The sequence below is a fragment of the Channa argus genome, unplaced genomic scaffold (genome assembly GCF_033026475.1).
Source record: "Channa argus isolate prfri unplaced genomic scaffold, Channa argus male v1.0 Contig041, whole genome shotgun sequence".
Classification (NCBI taxonomy): Eukaryota; Metazoa; Chordata; class Actinopteri; order Anabantiformes; family Channidae; genus Channa; species Channa argus.
Genome location: NW_027125260.1, coordinates 92,799 through 108,623, shown reverse-complemented (window position 1 = coordinate 108,623; position 15,825 = coordinate 92,799). Strand labels below are relative to the sequence as shown.

Sequence of the window (15,825 nt, the reverse complement as noted above, 5' to 3'; positions counted from 1 at the left end):
AGGGGCGTAACAGACCAGTACAGTTATAGTACTTTGTACTTTGCCACATTTATCTTCTTCTTAGCAAGTGTCATGCATTCTGCTTTTCCAGCGTTTTTAAGAGCTGTTGATGATGTCAAATGCAGCTTACGGCCACACCGCTCTCTCAGCGCCCGATCTCGTCCGATCTCGGCAGCCAACCGGGCCTGGTTAGTACTTGGTAGGAAGACCGCCTGGGAATCCCAGGTGCTGTAAGCTTTTTTGCTTGGGTTTACGGGCAGCACAAGCTGGTGTTACTGCCTATTTATTCATAGAAATTGTTCTATATTTTCATCAAATTATGTTCTTTCATTGCTGTTTTGCTTCTTTATTGGTTTGTCAACCATCGTGCTTCATTACTAGTAGACCATGTTACGGTCCTGGCCATATGTGTTGTTTTTATTTTCTTGTTCTTATAGGTGCCCTGCCTGATTGGCCGGATTGGGGGGAAGTAGACGAAGCTGATTGGTCCATCCTACACTTCCTGGAGTTTTTAAAGTACGGTTCCCAACAGCTAGCGAGGCTCTTTCTGGCAGCAGCACCTGTTTCCTGTTCTTGGTTTCCAAACCTTATTTAGCATTTTTGAATTGTTAGGTTTTGTTCCGTGGTTTTATTTATAAATTGTATATTTTGTAAATAGTATTAAATCTGTAGGGGTGAACTGCCATTTTCTTTGGATTGTTTTCTCTTGTTTTCACATTAGGGAGTTAGGGTTAGCGACTGTATTTTGGTTTGTTTATTTCTATCAGGCTAGCTAGGACTTTCTGTGGGAAATGGCTTATTTTGTTTATTATGTTGGCCTTGGTTCACCCTGAGTTGTAGTGTCATGTTTTGTTTGACACTTTCTTTCGTTTAAAATAAATATCATTCTGTTGGAACATCTCGATCCTGGATTTTGGTTTGGGGATCGAAGAGGGAACATGCTAATTTATCTTTGTATGTTGCACCCTGACCCCCTAGACAGGGGCGTAACAGACCAGTACAGTTATACTACTTTGTACTTTGCCACATTTATCTTCTTCTTAGCAAGTGTCATGCATTCTGCTTCTCCAGCGTTTTTAAGAGCTGTTGATGATGTCAAATGCAGCTTACGGCCACACCGCTCTCTAAGCGCCCGATCTCGTCCGATCTCGGCAGCCAAATAGAGCCGGGCCTGGTTAGTACTTGGTAGGAAGACCGCCTGGGAATACCAGGTGCTGTAAGCGGTCCTGGCCATATGTGTTGTTTTTATTTTGTTGTTCTTATAGGTGCCCTGCCTGATTGGCCGGATTTGGGGGAAGTACAGGAAGCTGATTGGTCCATCCTACACTTCCTGGAGTTTTAAAAGTACGGTTCCCAACAGCTAGCGAGGCTCTTTCTGGCAGCAGCACCTGTTTGCTGTTCTTGGTTTCCAAACCTTATTTAGCATTTTTGAATTGTTAGGTTTTGTGCCGTGGTTTTGTTTATAAATTGTATATTTTGTAAATAGTAATAAATCTGTAGGGGTGAACTGCCATTTTCTGTTGATTGTTTTCTCTTGTTTTCACATTAGGGAGTTAGGGTTAGCGACTGTCTTTTGGTTTGTTTATTTCTATGAGGCTAGCTAGCACTTTCTGTGGGAAATGGCTTATTTTGTTTATTATGTTGGCCTTGGTTCGCCCTGAGTTGTAGTGTCATGTTTTGTTTGACACTTTCTTTCGTTTAAAATAAATATCATTCTGTTGGAACATCTCGATCCTGGATTTTGGTTTGGAGACCGAAGAGGGAACATCCTAATTTATCTTTGTATGTTGCACCCTGACCCCCTAGACAGGGGCGTAACAGACCATTACAGTTATAGTACTTTGTACTTTGCCACATTTATCTTCTTCTTAACAAGTGTTATGCATTCTGCTTCTCCAGCGTTTTTAAGAGCTGTTGGTGATTTCAAATGCAGCTTACGGCCACACCGCTCTCTAAGCGCCCGATCTCGTCTGATCTCGGCAGCCAAATAGAGCCGGGCCTGGTTAGTACTTGGTAGGAAGACCGCCTGGGAATACCAGGTGTTGTAAGCTCTTTTGCTTGGGTTTACGGGCAGCACAAGCTGGTGTTACTGCCTATTTATTCATAGAAATTGTTCTATATTTTCATCAAATTTTGTTCTTTCATTGCTGTTTTGCTACTTTATTGGTTTGTCAACCATCGTGCTTCATTACTAGTAGACCATGTTACGGTCCTGGCCATATGTGTTGTTTTTATTTTCTTGTTCTTATAGGTGCCCTTTCTGATTGGCCGGATTGTGGGGCAGTACAGGAAGCTGATTGGTCCATCCTACACTTCCTGGAGTTTTAAAAGTACGGTTCCCAACAGCTAGCGAGGCTCTTTCTGGCATCAGCACCTGTTTGCTGTTCTTGGTTTCCAAACCTTATTTAGTATTTTTGAATTGTTAGGTTTTGTGCCGTGGTTTTGTTTATAAATTGTATATTTTGTAAATAGTATTAAATCTGTAGGGGTGAACTGCCGTTTTCTTTGGACTGTTTTCACATTAGGGAGTTAGGGTTAGCGACTGTCTTTTGGTTTGTTTATTTTTATCAGGCTAGCTAGCACTTTCTGTGGGAAATGGCTTATTTTGTTTATTACGTTGGCCTTGGTTCGCCCTGAGTTGTAGTGTCATGTTTTGTTTGACACTTTCTTTCGTTTAAAATAAATATCATTCTGTTGGAACATCTCAATCCTGGATTTTGGTTTGGGGATCGGAGAGGGAACATGCTAATTTATCTTTGTATGTTGCACCCTGACCCCCTAGACAGGGGCGTAACAGACCAGTACAGTTATAGTACTTTGTACTTTGCCACATTTATCTTCTTCTTAGCAAGTGTCATGCATTCTGCTTCTCCAGCGTTTTTAAGAGCTGTTGATGATGTCAAATGCAGCTTACGGCCACACCGCTCTCTAAGCGCCCGATCTCGTCCGATCTCGGCAGCCAAATAGAGCCGGGCCTGGTTAGTACTTGGTAGGAAGACCGCCTGGGAATACCAGGTGCTGTAAGCTTTTTTGTTGGGTTTACGGGCAGCACAAGCTGGTGTTACTGCCTATTTATTCATAGAAATTGTTCTATATTTTCATCAAATTTTGTTCTTTCATTGCTGTTTTGCTACTTTATTGGTTTGTCAACCATCGTGCTTCATTACTAATAGACCATGTTACGGTCCTGGCCATATGTGTTGTTTTTATTTTGTTGTTCTTATACGTGCCCTGCCTGATTGGCCGGATTGGGGGGCAGTACAGGAAGCTGATTGGTCCATCCTACACTTCCTGGGGTTTTAAAAGTACGGTTCCCAACAGCTAGCGAGGCTCTTTCTGGCAGCAGCACCTGTTTGCTGTTCTTGGTTTCCAAACCTTATTTAGCATTTTTGAATTGTTAGGTTTTGTTCCGTGGTTTTATTTATAAATTGTATATTTTGTAAATAGTATTAAATCTGTAGGGGTGAACTGCCATTTTCTTTGGATTGTTTTCTCTTGTTTTCACATTAGGGAGTTAGGGTTAGCGACTGTCTTTTGGTTTGTTTATTTCTATCAGGCTAGCTAGCGCTTTCTGTGGGAAATGGCTTATTTTGTTTATTATGTTGGCCTTGGTTCGCCCTGAGTTGTAGTGTCATGTTTTGTTTGACACTTTCTTTCGTTTAAAATAAATATCATTCTGTTGGAACATCTCAATCCTGGATTTTGGTTTGAGGATCGGAGAGGGAACATGCAAATTTATCTTTGTATGTTTCACCCTGACCCCCTAGACAGGGGCGTAACAGACCAGTACAGTTATAGTACTTTGTACTTTGCCACATTTTTCTTTTTCTTAGCAAGTGTCATGCATTCTGCTTCTCCAGCGTTTTTAAGAGCTGTTGATGATGTCAAATGCAGCTTACGGCCACACCGCTCTCTAAGCGCCCGATCTCGCCCGATCTCGGCAGCCAAATAGAGCCGGGCCTGGTTAGTACTTGGTAGGAAGACCGCCTGGGAATACCAGGTGCTGTAAGCTTTTTTGCTTGGGTTTACGGGCAGCTCAAGCTGGTGTTACTGCCTATTTATTCATAGAAATTGTTCTATATTTTCATCAAATTTTGTTCTTTCATTGCTGTTTTGCTACTTTATTGGTTTGTCAACCATCGTGCTTCATTACTAGTAGACCATGTTACGGTCCTGGCCATATGTGTTGTTTTTATTTTCTTGTTCTTATAGGTGACCTGCCTGATTGGCCGGATTTGGGGGAAGTACAGGAAGCTGATTGGTCCATCCTACACTTCCTGGAGTTTTAAAAGTACGGTTCCCAACAGCTAGCGAGGCTCTTTCTGGCAGTAGCACCTGTTTGCTGTTCTTGGTTTCCAAATCTTATTTAGCATTTTTGAATTGTTAGGTTTTGTGCCGTGGTTTTGTTTATAAATTGTATATTTTGTAAATAGTATTAAATCTGTAGGGGTGGACTGCCATTTTCTTTTGATTGTTTTCTCTTGTATTCACATTAGGGAGTTAGGGTTAGCGACTGTCTTTTGGTTTGTTTATTTCTATCAGGCTAGCTAGCACTTTCTGTGGGAAATGCCTTATTTTGTTTATTATGGTGGCCTCGGTTCGCCCTGAGTTGTAGTGTCATGTTTTGTTTGACACTTTCTTTCGTTTAAAATAAATATCATTCTGTTGGAACATCTCGATCCTGGATTTTGGTTTGGGGGTCGGAGATGGAACATGCTAATTTATCTTTGTATGTTGCACCCTGACCCCCTAGACAGGGGCGTAACAGACCAGTACAGTTATAGTACTTTGTACTTTGCCACATTTATCTTCTTCTTAGCAAGTGTCATGCATTCTGCTTCTCTAGCGTTTTTAAGAGCTGTTGATGATATCAAATGCATGTTACGGCCACACCGCTCTCTAAGCGCCCGATCTCGTCCGATCTCGGCAGCCAAATAGGGCCGGGCCTGGTTAGTACTTGGTAGGAAGACCGCCTGGGAATACCAGGTGCTGTAAGCTTTTTTGCTTGGGTTTACGGGCAGCTCAAGCTGGTGTTACTGCCTATTTATTCATAGAAATTGTTCTATATTTTCATCAAATTTTGTTCTTTCATTGCTGTTTTGCTACTTTATTGGTTTGTCAACCATCGTGCTTCATTACTAGTAGACCATGTTACGGTCCTGGCCATATGTGTTGTTTTTATTTTCTTGTTCTTATATGTGCCGTGCCTGATTGGCCGGATTTGGGGGAAGTACAGGAAGCTGATTGGTCCATCCTACACTTCTTGGAGTTTTAAATGTACGGTTCCCAACAGCTAGCGAGGCTCTTTCTGGCAGCAGCACCTGTTTGCTGTTCTTGGTTTCCAAATCTTATTTAGCATTTTTGAATTGTTAGGTTTTGTGCCGTGGTTTTGTTTATAAATTGTATATTTTGTAAATAGTATTAAATCTGTAGGGGTGGACTGCCATTTTCTTTTGATTGTTTTCTCTTGTTTTCACATTAGGGAGTTAGGGTTAGCGACTGTCTTTTGGTTTGTTTATTTCTATCAGGCTAGCTAGCACTTTCTGTGGGAAATGGCTTATTTTGTTTATTATGTTGGCCTTGGTTCGCCCTGAGTTGTAGTGTCATGTTTTGTTTGACACTTTCTTTCGTTTAAAATAAATATCATTCTGTTGGAACATCTCAATCCTGGATTTTGGTTTGGGGATCGGAGAGGGAACATGCAAATTTATCTTTGTATGTTTCACCCTGACCCCCTAGACAGGGGCGTAACAGACCAGTACAGTTATAATACTTTGTACTTTGCCACATTTATCTTCTTCTTAGCAAGTGTCATGCATTCTGCTTCTCCAGCGTTTTTAAGAGCTGTTGATGATGTCAAATGCAGCTTACGGCCACACCGCTCTCTAAGCGCCCGATCTCGTCCGATCTCGGCAGCCAAATAGAGCCGGGCCTGGTTAGTACTTGGTAGGAAGACCGCCTGGGAATACCACGTGCTGTAAGCTTCTTTGCTTGGGTTTACGGGCAGCACAAGCTGGTGTTACTGCCTATTTATTCATAGAAATTGTTCTATATTTTCATCAAATTTTGTTCTTTCATTGCTGTTTTGCTACTTTATTGGTTTGCCAACCATCGTGCTTCATTACTAGTAGACCATGTTACGGTCCTGGCCATATGTGTTGTTTTTATTTTGTTGTTCTTATAGGTGCCCTGCCTGATTGGCCGGATTGGGGGGCAGTACAGGAAGCGGATTGGTCCATCCTACACTTCCTGGAGTTTTAAAAGTACGGTTCCCAACAGCTAGCGAGGCTCTTTCTGGCATCAGCACCTGTTTGCTGTTCTTGGTTTCCAAACCTTATTTAGCATTTTTGAATTGTTAGGTTTTGTGCCGTGGTTTTGTTTATAAATTGTATATTTTGTAAATAGTATTAAATCTGTAGGGGTGAACTGCCATTTTCTTTGGACTGTTTTCACATTAGGGAGTTAGGGTTAGCGACTGTCTTTTGGTTTGTTTATTTCTATCAGGCTAGCTAGCACTTTCTGTGGGAAATGGCTTATTTTGTTTATTATGTTGGCCTTGGTTCGCCCTGAGTTGTAGTGTCATGTTTTGTTTGACACTTTCTTTCGTTTAAAATAAATATCATTCTGTTGGAACATCTCGATCCTGGATTTTGGTTTGGGGATCGGAGATGGAACATGCTAATTTATCTTTGTGTGTTGCACCCTGACCCCCTAGACAGGGGCGTAACAGACCAGTACAGTTATAGTACTTTGTACTTTGCCACATTTATCTTCTTCTTAGCAAGTGTCATGCATTCTGCTTCTCCAGCGTTTTTAAGAGCTGTTGATGATGTCAAATGCAGCTTACGGCCACACCGCTTTCTAAGCGCCCGATCTCGTCCGATCTCGGCAGCCAAATAGAGCCGGGCCTGGTTAGTACTTGGTAGGAAGACCGCCTGGGAATACCAGGTGCTGTAAGCTTTTTTGCTTGGGTTTACGGGCAGCACAAGCTGGTGTTACTGCCTATTTATTCATAGAAATTGTTCTATATTTTCATCAAATTTTGTTCTTTCATTGCTGTTTTGCTACTTTATTGGTTTGTCAACCATCGTGCTTCATTACTAGTAGACCATGTTATGGTCCTGGCCATATGTGATGTTTTTATTTTGTTGTTCTTATAGGTGCCCTGCCTGATTGGCCGGATTTGGGGGAAGTACAGGAAGCTGATTGGTCCATCCTACACTTCCTGGAGTTTTAAAAGTACGGTTCCCAACAGCTAGCGAGGCTCTTTCTGGCAGCAGCACCTGTTTGCTGTTCTTGGTTTCCAAACCTTATTTAGCATTTTTGAATTGTTAGGTTTTGTGCCGTGGTTTTGTTTATAAATTGTATATTTTGTAAATAGTATTAAATCTGTAGGGGTGGACTGCCATTTTCTTTTGATTGTTTTCTCTTGTTTTCACATTAGGGAGTTAGGGTTAGCGACTGTCTTTTGGTTTGTTGATTTCTATCAGGCTAGCTAGCACTTTCTGTGGGAAATGGCTTATTTTGTTTATTATGTTGGCCTTGGTTCGCCCTGAGTTGTAGTGTCATGTTTTGTTTGACACTTTCTTTCGTTTAAAATAAATATCATTCTGTTGGAACATCTCGATCCTGGATTTTGGTTTGGGGATCGGAGAGGGAACATGCTAATTTATCTTTGTATGTTGCACCCTGAGCCCCTAGACAGGGGCGTAACAGACCAGTACAGTTATAGTCCTTTGTACTTTGCCACATTTATCTTCTTCTTAGCAAGTGTCATGCATTCTGCTTCTCCAGCGTTTTTAAGAGCTGTTGATGATGTCAAATGCAGCTTACGGCCACACCGCTCTCTAAGCGCCCGATCTCGTCAGATCTCGGCAGCCAAATAGAGCCGGGCCTGGTTAGTACTTGGTAGGAAGACCGCCTGGGAATACCAGGTGCTGTAAGCTTTTTTGCTTGGGTTTACGGGCAGCACAAGCTGGTGTTACTGCCTATTTATTCATAGAAATTGTTCTATATTTTCATCAAATTTTGTTCTTTCATTGCTGTTTTGCTACTTTATTGGTTTGTCAACCATCGTGCTTCATTACTAGTAGACCATGTTACGGTCCTGGCCATATGTGTTGTTTTTATTTTCTTGTTCTTATACGTGCCCTGCCTGATTGGCCGGATTTGGGGGAAGTACAGGAAGCTGATTGGTCCATCCTACACTTCCTGGAGTTTTAAAAGTACGGTTCCCAACAGCTAGCGAGGCTCTTTCTGGCAGCAGCACCTGTTTGCTGTTCTTGCTTTCCAAACCTTATTTAGCATTTTTGAATTGTTAGGTTTTGTGCCGTGGTTTTGTTTATAAATTATATATTTTGTAAATAGTATTAAATCTGTAGGGGTGGACTGCCATTTTCTTTTGATTGTTTTCTCTTGTTTTCACATTAGGGAGTTAGGGTTAGCGACTGTCTTTTGGTTTGTTTATTTCTATCAGGCTAGCTAGCACTTTCTGTGGGAAATGGCTTATTTTGTTTATTATGTTGGCCTTGGTTCACCCTGAGTTGTAGTGTCATGTTTTGTTTGACACTTTCTTTCGTTTAAAATAAATATCATTCTGTTGGAACATCTCGATCCTGGATTTTGGTTTGAGGATCGGAGAGGGAACATGCTAATTTATCTTTGTATGTTTCACCCTGACCCCCTAGACAGGGGCGTAACAGACCAGTACAGTTATAGTACTTTGTACTTTGCCACATTTATCTTCTTCTTAGCAAGTGTCATGCATTCTGCTTCTCTAGCGTTTTTAAGAGCTGTTGATGATGTCAAATGCAGCTTACGGCCACACCGCTCTCTAAGCGCCCGCTCTCTAAGCGCCCGATCTCGTCCGATCTCGGCAGCCAAATAGAGCCGGGCCTGGTTAGTACTTGGTAGGAAGACCGCCTGGGAATACCAGGTGCTGTAAGCTTTTTTGCTTGGGTTTACGGGCAGCACAAGCTGGTGTTACTGCCTATTTATTCATAGAAATTGTTCTATATTTTCATCAAATTTTGTTCTTTCATTGCTGTTTTGCTACTTTATTGGTTTGCCAACCATCGTGCTTCATTACTAGTAGACCATGTTACGGTCCTGGCCATATGTGTTGTTTTTATTTTCTTGTTCTTATAGGTGCCCTGCCTGATTGGCCGGATTGGGGGGCAGTACAGGAAGATGATTGGTCCATCCTACACTTCCTGGAGTTTTAAAAGTACGGTTCCCAACAGCTAGCGAGGCTCTTTCTGGCATCAGCACCTGTTTGCTGTTCTTGGTTTCCAAACCTTATTTAGCATTTTTGAATTGTTAGGTTTTGTGCCGTGGTTTTGTTTATAAATTGTATATTTTGTAAATAGTATTAAATCTGTAGGGGTGAACTGCCATTTTCTTTGGACTGTTTTCACATTAGGGAGTTAGGGTTAGCGACTGTCTTTTGGTTTGTTTATTTCTATCAGGCTAGCTAGCACTTTCTGTGGGAAATGGCTTATTTTGTTTATTATGTTGGCCTTGGTTCACCCTGAGTTGTAGTGTCATGTTTTGTTTGACACTTTCTTTCGTTTAAAATAAATATCATTCTGTTGGAACATCTCGATCCTGGATTTTGGTTTGGGGATCGGAGAGGGAACATGCTAATTTATCTTTGTATGTTGCACCCTGACCCCCTAGACAGGGGCGTAACAGACCAGTACAGTTATAGTACTTTGTACTTTGCCACATTTATCTTCTTCTTAGCAAGTGTCATGCATTCTGCTTCTCCAGCGTTTTTAAGAGCTGTTGATGATGTCAAATGCAGCTTACGGCCACACCGCTCTCTAAGCGCCCGATCTCGTCCGATCTCGGCAGCCAAATAGAGCCGGGCCTGGTTAGTACTTGGTAGGAAGACCGCCTGGGAATACCAGGTGCTGTAAGCTTTTTTGCTTGGGTTTACGGGCAGCACAAGCTGGTGTTACTGCCTATTTATTCATAGAAATTGTTCTATATTTTCATCAAATTTTGTTCTTTCATTGCTGTTTTGCTACTTTATTGGTTTGTCAACCATCGTGCTTCATTACTAATAGACCATGTTACGGTCCTGGCCATATGTGTTGTTTTTATTTTCTTGTTCTTATAGGTGCCCTGCCTGATTGGCCGGATTGGGGGGCAGTACAGGAAGCTGATTGGTCCATCCTACACTTCCTGGAGTTTTAAAAGTACGGTTCCCAACAGCTAGCGAGGCTCTTTCTGGCAGCAGCACCTGTTTGCTGTTCTTGCTTTCCAAACCTTATTTAGCATTTTTGAATTGTTAGGTTTTGTGCCGTGGTTTTGTTTATAAATTTTATATTTTGTAAATAGTATTAAATCTGTAGGGGTGGACTGCCATTTTCTTTTGATTGTTTTCTCTTGTTTTCAAATTAGGGAGTTAGGGTTAGCGACTGTCTTTTGGTTTGTTTATTTCTATCAGGCTAGCTAGCACTTTCTGTGGGAAATGGCTTATTTTGTTTATTATGTTGGCCTTGGTTCGCCCTGAGTTGTAGTGTCATGTTTTGTTTGACACTTTCTTTCGTTTAAAATAAATATCATTCTGTTGGAACATCTCGATCCTGGATTTTGGTTTGGGGATCGGAGAGGGAACATGCTAATTTATCTTTGTATGTTGCACCCTGACCCCCTAGACAGGGGCGTAACAGACCAGTACAGTTATAATACTTTGTACTTTGCCACATTTATCTTCTTCTTAGCAAGTGTCATGCATTCTGCTTCTCCAGCGTTTTTAAGAGCTGTTGATGATGTCAAATGCAGCTTACGGCCACACCGCTCTCTAAGCGCCCGATCTCGTCCGATCTCGGCAGCCAAATAGAGCCGGGCCTGGTTAGTACTTGGTAGGAAGACCGCCTGGGAATACCAGGTGCTGTAAGCTTTTTTGCTTGGGTTTACGGGCAGCACAAGCTGGTGTTACTGCCTATTTATTCATAGAAATTGTTCTATATTTTCATCAAATTTTGTTCTTTCATTGCTGTTTTGCTACTTTATTGGTTTGCCAACCATCGTGCTTCATTACTAGTAGACCATGTTACGGTCCTGGCCATATGTGTTGTTTTTATTTTCTTGTTCTTATAGGTGCCCTGCCTGATTGGCCGGATTGGGGGGCAGTACAGGAAGCTGATTGGTCCATCCTACACTTCCTGGAGTTTTAAAAGTACGGTTCCCAACAGCTAGCGAGGCTCTTTCTGGCATCAGCACCTGTTTGCTGTTCTTGGTTTCCAAACCTTATTTAGCATTTTTGAATTGTTAGGTTTTGTGCCGTGGTTTTGTTTATAAATTGTATATTTTGTAAATAGTATTAAATCTGTAGGGGTGAACTGCCATTTTCTTTGGACTGTTTTCACATTAGGGAGTTAGGGTTAGCGACTGTCTATTGGTTTGTTTATTTCTATCAGGCTAGCTAGCACTTTCTGTGGGAAATGGCTTATTTTGTTTATTATGTTGGCCTTGGTTCGCCCTGAGTTGTAGTGTCATGTTTTGTTTGACACTTTCTTTCGTTTAAAATAAATATCATTCTGTTGGAACATCTCGATCCTGGATTTTGGTTTGGGGATCGGAGAGGGAACATGCTAATTTATCTTTGTATGTTGCACCCTGAGCCCCTAGACAGGGGCGTAACAGACCAGTACAGTTATAGTACTTTGTACTTTGCCACATTTATCTTCTTCTTAGCAAGTGTCATGCATTCTGCTTCTCCAGCGTTTTTAAGAGCTGTTGATGATGTCAAATGCAGCTTACGGCCACACCGCTCTCTAAGTGCCCGATCTCGTCCGATCTCGGCAGCCAAATAGAGCCGGGCCTGGTTAGTACTTGGTAGGAAGACCGCCTGGGAATACCAGGTGCTGTAAGCTTTTTTGCTTGGGTTTACGGGCAGCACAAGCTGGTGTTACTGCCTATTTATTCATAGAAATTGTTCTATATTTTCATCAAATTTTGTTCTTTCATTGCTGTTTTGCTACTTTATTGGTTTGCCAACCATCGTGCTTCATTACTAGTAGACCATGTTACGGTCCTGGCCATATGTGTTGTTTTTATTTTCTTGTTCTTATAGGTGCCCTGCCAGATTGGCCGGATTTGGGGGAAGTACAGGAAGCTGATTGGTCCATCCTACACTTCCTGGAGTTTTAAAAGTACGGTTCCCAACAGCTAGCGAGGCTCTTTCTGGCAGTAGCACCTGTTTGCTGTTCTTTGTTTCCAAATCTTATTTAGCATTTTTGAATTGTTAGGTTTTGTGCCGTGGTTTTGTTTATAAATTGTATATTTTGTAAATAGTATTAAATCTGTAGGGGTGGACTGCCATTTTCTTTTGATTGTTTTCTCTTGTTTTCACATTAGGGAGTTAGGGTTAGCGACTGTCTTTTGGTTTGTTTTTTTCTATCAGGCTAGCTAGCGCTTTCTGTGGGAAATGGCTTATTTTGTTTATTATGTTGGCCTTGGTTCGCCCTGAGTTGTAGTGTCATGTTTTTTTTGACACTTTCTTTCGTTTAAAATAAATATCATTCTGTTGGAACATCTCAATCCTGGATTTTGGTTTGAGGATCGGAGAGGGAACATGCAAATTTATCTTTGTATGTTTCACCCTGACCACCTAGACAGGGGCGTAACAGACCAGTACAGTTATAGTACTTTGTACTTTGCCACATTTATCTTCTTCTTAGCAAGTGTCATGCATTCTGCTTCTCCAGCGTTTTTAAGAGCTGTTGATGATGTCAAATGCAGCTTACGGCCACACCGCTCTCTAAGCGCCCGATATCGTCCGATCTCGGCAGCCAACCGGGCCTGGTTAGTACTTGGTAGGAAGACCGCCTGGGAATCCCAGGTGCTGTAAGCTTTTTTGCTTGGGTTTACGGGCAGCACAAGCTGGTGTTACTGCCTATTTATTCATAGAAATTGTTCTATATTTTCATCAAATTATGTTCTTTCATTGCTGTTTTGCTTCTTTATTGGTTTGTCAACCATCGTGCTTCATTACTAGTAGACCATGTTACGGTCCTGGCCATATGTGTTGTTTTTATTTTCTTGTTCTTATAGGTGCCCTGCCTGATTGGCCAGATTGGGGGGAAGTAGAGGAAGCTGATTGGTCCATCCTACACTTCCTGGAGTTTTAAAAGTACGGTTCCCAACAGCTAGCGAGGCTCTTTCTGGCAGTAGCACCTGTTTGCTGTTCTTGGTTTCCAAATCTTATTTAGCATTTTTGAATTGTTAGGTTTTGTGCCGTGGTTTTGTTTATAAATTGTATATTTTGTAAATAGTATTAAATCTGTAGGGGTGGACTGCCATTTTCTTTTGATTGTTTTCTCTTGTATTCACATTAGGGAGTTAGGGTTAGCGACTGTCTTTTGGTTTGTTTATTTCTATCAGGCTAGCTAGCACTTTCTGTGGGAAATGCCTTATTTTGTTTATTATGTTGGCCTCGGTTCGCCCTGAGTTGTAGTGTCATGTTTTGTTTAACACTTTCTTTCGTTTAAAATAAATATCATTCTGTTGGAACATCTCGATCCTGGATTTTGGTTTGGGGGTCGGAGATGGAACATGCTAATTTATCTTTGTATGTTGCACCCTGACCCCCTAGACAGGGGCGTAACAGACCAGTACAGTTATAGTACTTTGTACTTTGCCACATTTATCTTCTTCTTAGCAAGTGTCATGCATTCTGCTTTTCCAGCGTTTTTAAGAGCTGTTGATGATGTCAAATGCAGCTTACGGCCACACCGCTCTCTAAGCGCCCGATCTCGTCCGATCTCGGCAGCCAACCGGGCCTGGTTAGTACTTGGTAGGAAGACCGCCTGGGAATCCCAGGTGCTGTAAGCTTTTTTGCTTGGGTTTACGGGCAGCACAAGCTGGTGTTACTGCCTATTTATTCATAGAAATTGTTCTATATTTTCATCAAATTATGTTCTTTCATTGCTGTTTTGCTTCTTTATTGGTTTGTCAACCATCGTGCTTCATTACTAGTAGACCATGTTACGGTCCTGGCCATATGTGTTGTTTTTATTTTCTTGTTCTTATAGGTGCCCTGCCTGATTGGCCAGATTGGGGGGAAGTAGAGGAAGCTGATTGGTCCATCCTACACTTCCTGGAGTTTTTAAAGTACGGTTCCCAACAGCTAGCGAGGCTCTTTCTGGCAGCAGCACCTGTTTCCTGTTCTTGGTTTCCAAACCTTATTTAGCATTTTTGAATTGTTAGGTTTTGTTCCGTGGTTTTATTTATAAATTGTATATTTTGTAAATAGTATTAAATCTGTAGGGGTGGACTGCCATTTTCTTTTGATTGTTTTCTCTTGTTTTCACATTAGGGAGTTAGGGTTAGCGACTGTATTTTGGTTTGTTTATTTCTATCAGGCTAGCTAGCACTTTCTGTGGGAAATGGCTTATTTTGTTTATTATGTTGGCCTTGGTTCGCCCTGAGTTGTAGTGTCATGTTTTGTTTGACACTTTCTTTCGTTTAAAATAAATATCATTCTGTTGGAACATCTCGATCATGGATTTTGGTTTGGGGATCGGAGAGGGAACATGCTAATTTATCTTTGTATGTTGCACCCTGAGCCCCTAGACAGGGGCGTAACAGACCAGTACAGTTATAGTACTTTGTACTTTGCCACATTTATCTTCTTCTTAGCAAGTGTCATGCATTCTGCTTCTCCAGCGTTTTTAAGAGCTGTTGATGATGTCAAATGCAGCTTACGGCCACACCGCTCTCTAAGCGCCCGATCTCGCCCGATCTCGGCAGCCAAATAGAGCCGGGCCTGGTTAGTACTTGGTAGGAAGACCGCCTGGGAATCCCAGGTGCTGTAAGCTTTTTTGCTTGGGTTTACGGGCAGCACAAGCTGGTGTTACTGCCTATTTATTCATAGAAATTGTTCTATATTTTCATCAAATTATGTTCTTTCATTGCTGTTTTGCTTCTTTATTGGTTTGTCAACCATCGTGCTTCATTACTAGTAGACCATGTTACGGTCCTGGCCATATGTGTTGTTTTTATTTTCTTGTTCTTATAGGTGCCCTGCCTGATGGGCCAGATTGGGGGGAAGTAGAGGAAGCTGATTGGTCCATCCTACACTTCCTGGAGTTTTAAAAGTACGGTTCCCAACAGCTAGCGAGGCTCTTTCTGGCAGTAGCACCTGTTTGCTGTTCTTGGTTTCCAAATCTTATTTAGCATTTTTGAATTGTTAGGTTTTGTGCCGTGGTTTTGTTTATAAATTGTATATTTTGTAAATAGTATTAAATCTGTAGGGGTGGACTGCCATTTTCTTTTGATTGTTTTCTCTTGTATTCACATTAGGGAGTTAGGGTTAGCGACTGTCTTTTGGTTTGTTTATTTCTATCAGGCTAGCTAGCACTTTCTGTGGGAAATGCCTTATTTTGTTTATTATGTTGGCCTCGGTTCGCCCTGAGTTGTAGTGTCATGTTTTGTTTAACACTTTCTTTCGTTTAAAATAAATATCATTCTGTTGGAACATCTCGATCCTGGATTTTGGTTTGGGGGTCGGAGATGGAACATGCTAATTTATCTTTGTATGTTGCACCCTGACCCCCTAGACAGGGGCGTAACAGACCAGTACAGTTATAGTACTTTGTACTTTGCCACATTTATCTTCTTCTTAGCAAGTGTCATGCATTCTGCTTTTCCAGCGTTTTTAAGAGCTGTTGATGATGTCAAATGCAGCTTACGGCCACACCGCTCTCTAAGCGCCCGATCTCGTCCGATCTCGGCAGCCAACCGGGCCTGGTTAGTACTTGGTAGGAAGACCGCCTGGGAATCCCAGGTGCTGTAAGCTTTTTTGCTTGGGTT

The 15,825-nt window shown here is 41.7% G+C and overlaps 16 pseudogenes; all 16 read left to right on the top strand.

The window, feature by feature from the left end:
• The first annotated feature begins 124 nt into the window (after positions 1–124).
• On the top strand, positions 125–237 carry LOC137118805 (5S ribosomal RNA; annotated as a pseudogene).
• Positions 238–1,104: 867 nt separating this feature from the next.
• Positions 1,105–1,223, top strand: LOC137118547 (5S ribosomal RNA; annotated as a pseudogene).
• A 709-nt stretch (positions 1,224–1,932) lies between these two features.
• LOC137118567 (5S ribosomal RNA) lies at positions 1,933–2,051 on the top strand (annotated as a pseudogene).
• An 857-nt stretch (positions 2,052–2,908) lies between these two features.
• Positions 2,909–3,027, top strand: LOC137118742 (5S ribosomal RNA; annotated as a pseudogene).
• An 866-nt stretch (positions 3,028–3,893) lies between these two features.
• On the top strand, positions 3,894–4,012 carry LOC137118591 (5S ribosomal RNA; annotated as a pseudogene).
• Positions 4,013–4,879: 867 nt separating this feature from the next.
• On the top strand, positions 4,880–4,998 carry LOC137118643 (5S ribosomal RNA; annotated as a pseudogene).
• An 867-nt stretch (positions 4,999–5,865) lies between these two features.
• Positions 5,866–5,984, top strand: LOC137118612 (5S ribosomal RNA; annotated as a pseudogene).
• Positions 5,985–6,841: 857 nt separating this feature from the next.
• On the top strand, positions 6,842–6,960 carry LOC137118548 (5S ribosomal RNA; annotated as a pseudogene).
• An 867-nt stretch (positions 6,961–7,827) lies between these two features.
• On the top strand, positions 7,828–7,946 carry LOC137118515 (5S ribosomal RNA; annotated as a pseudogene).
• An 867-nt stretch (positions 7,947–8,813) lies between these two features.
• LOC137118744 (5S ribosomal RNA) lies at positions 8,814–8,947 on the top strand (annotated as a pseudogene).
• Positions 8,948–9,804: 857 nt separating this feature from the next.
• Positions 9,805–9,923, top strand: LOC137118731 (5S ribosomal RNA; annotated as a pseudogene).
• An 867-nt stretch (positions 9,924–10,790) lies between these two features.
• Positions 10,791–10,909, top strand: LOC137118720 (5S ribosomal RNA; annotated as a pseudogene).
• An 857-nt stretch (positions 10,910–11,766) lies between these two features.
• LOC137118554 (5S ribosomal RNA) lies at positions 11,767–11,885 on the top strand (annotated as a pseudogene).
• Positions 11,886–13,732: 1,847 nt separating this feature from the next.
• Positions 13,733–13,845, top strand: LOC137118800 (5S ribosomal RNA; annotated as a pseudogene).
• An 867-nt stretch (positions 13,846–14,712) lies between these two features.
• LOC137118604 (5S ribosomal RNA) lies at positions 14,713–14,831 on the top strand (annotated as a pseudogene).
• An 867-nt stretch (positions 14,832–15,698) lies between these two features.
• Positions 15,699–15,811, top strand: LOC137118799 (5S ribosomal RNA; annotated as a pseudogene).
• The last annotated feature ends 14 nt before the right edge of the window (positions 15,812–15,825 follow it).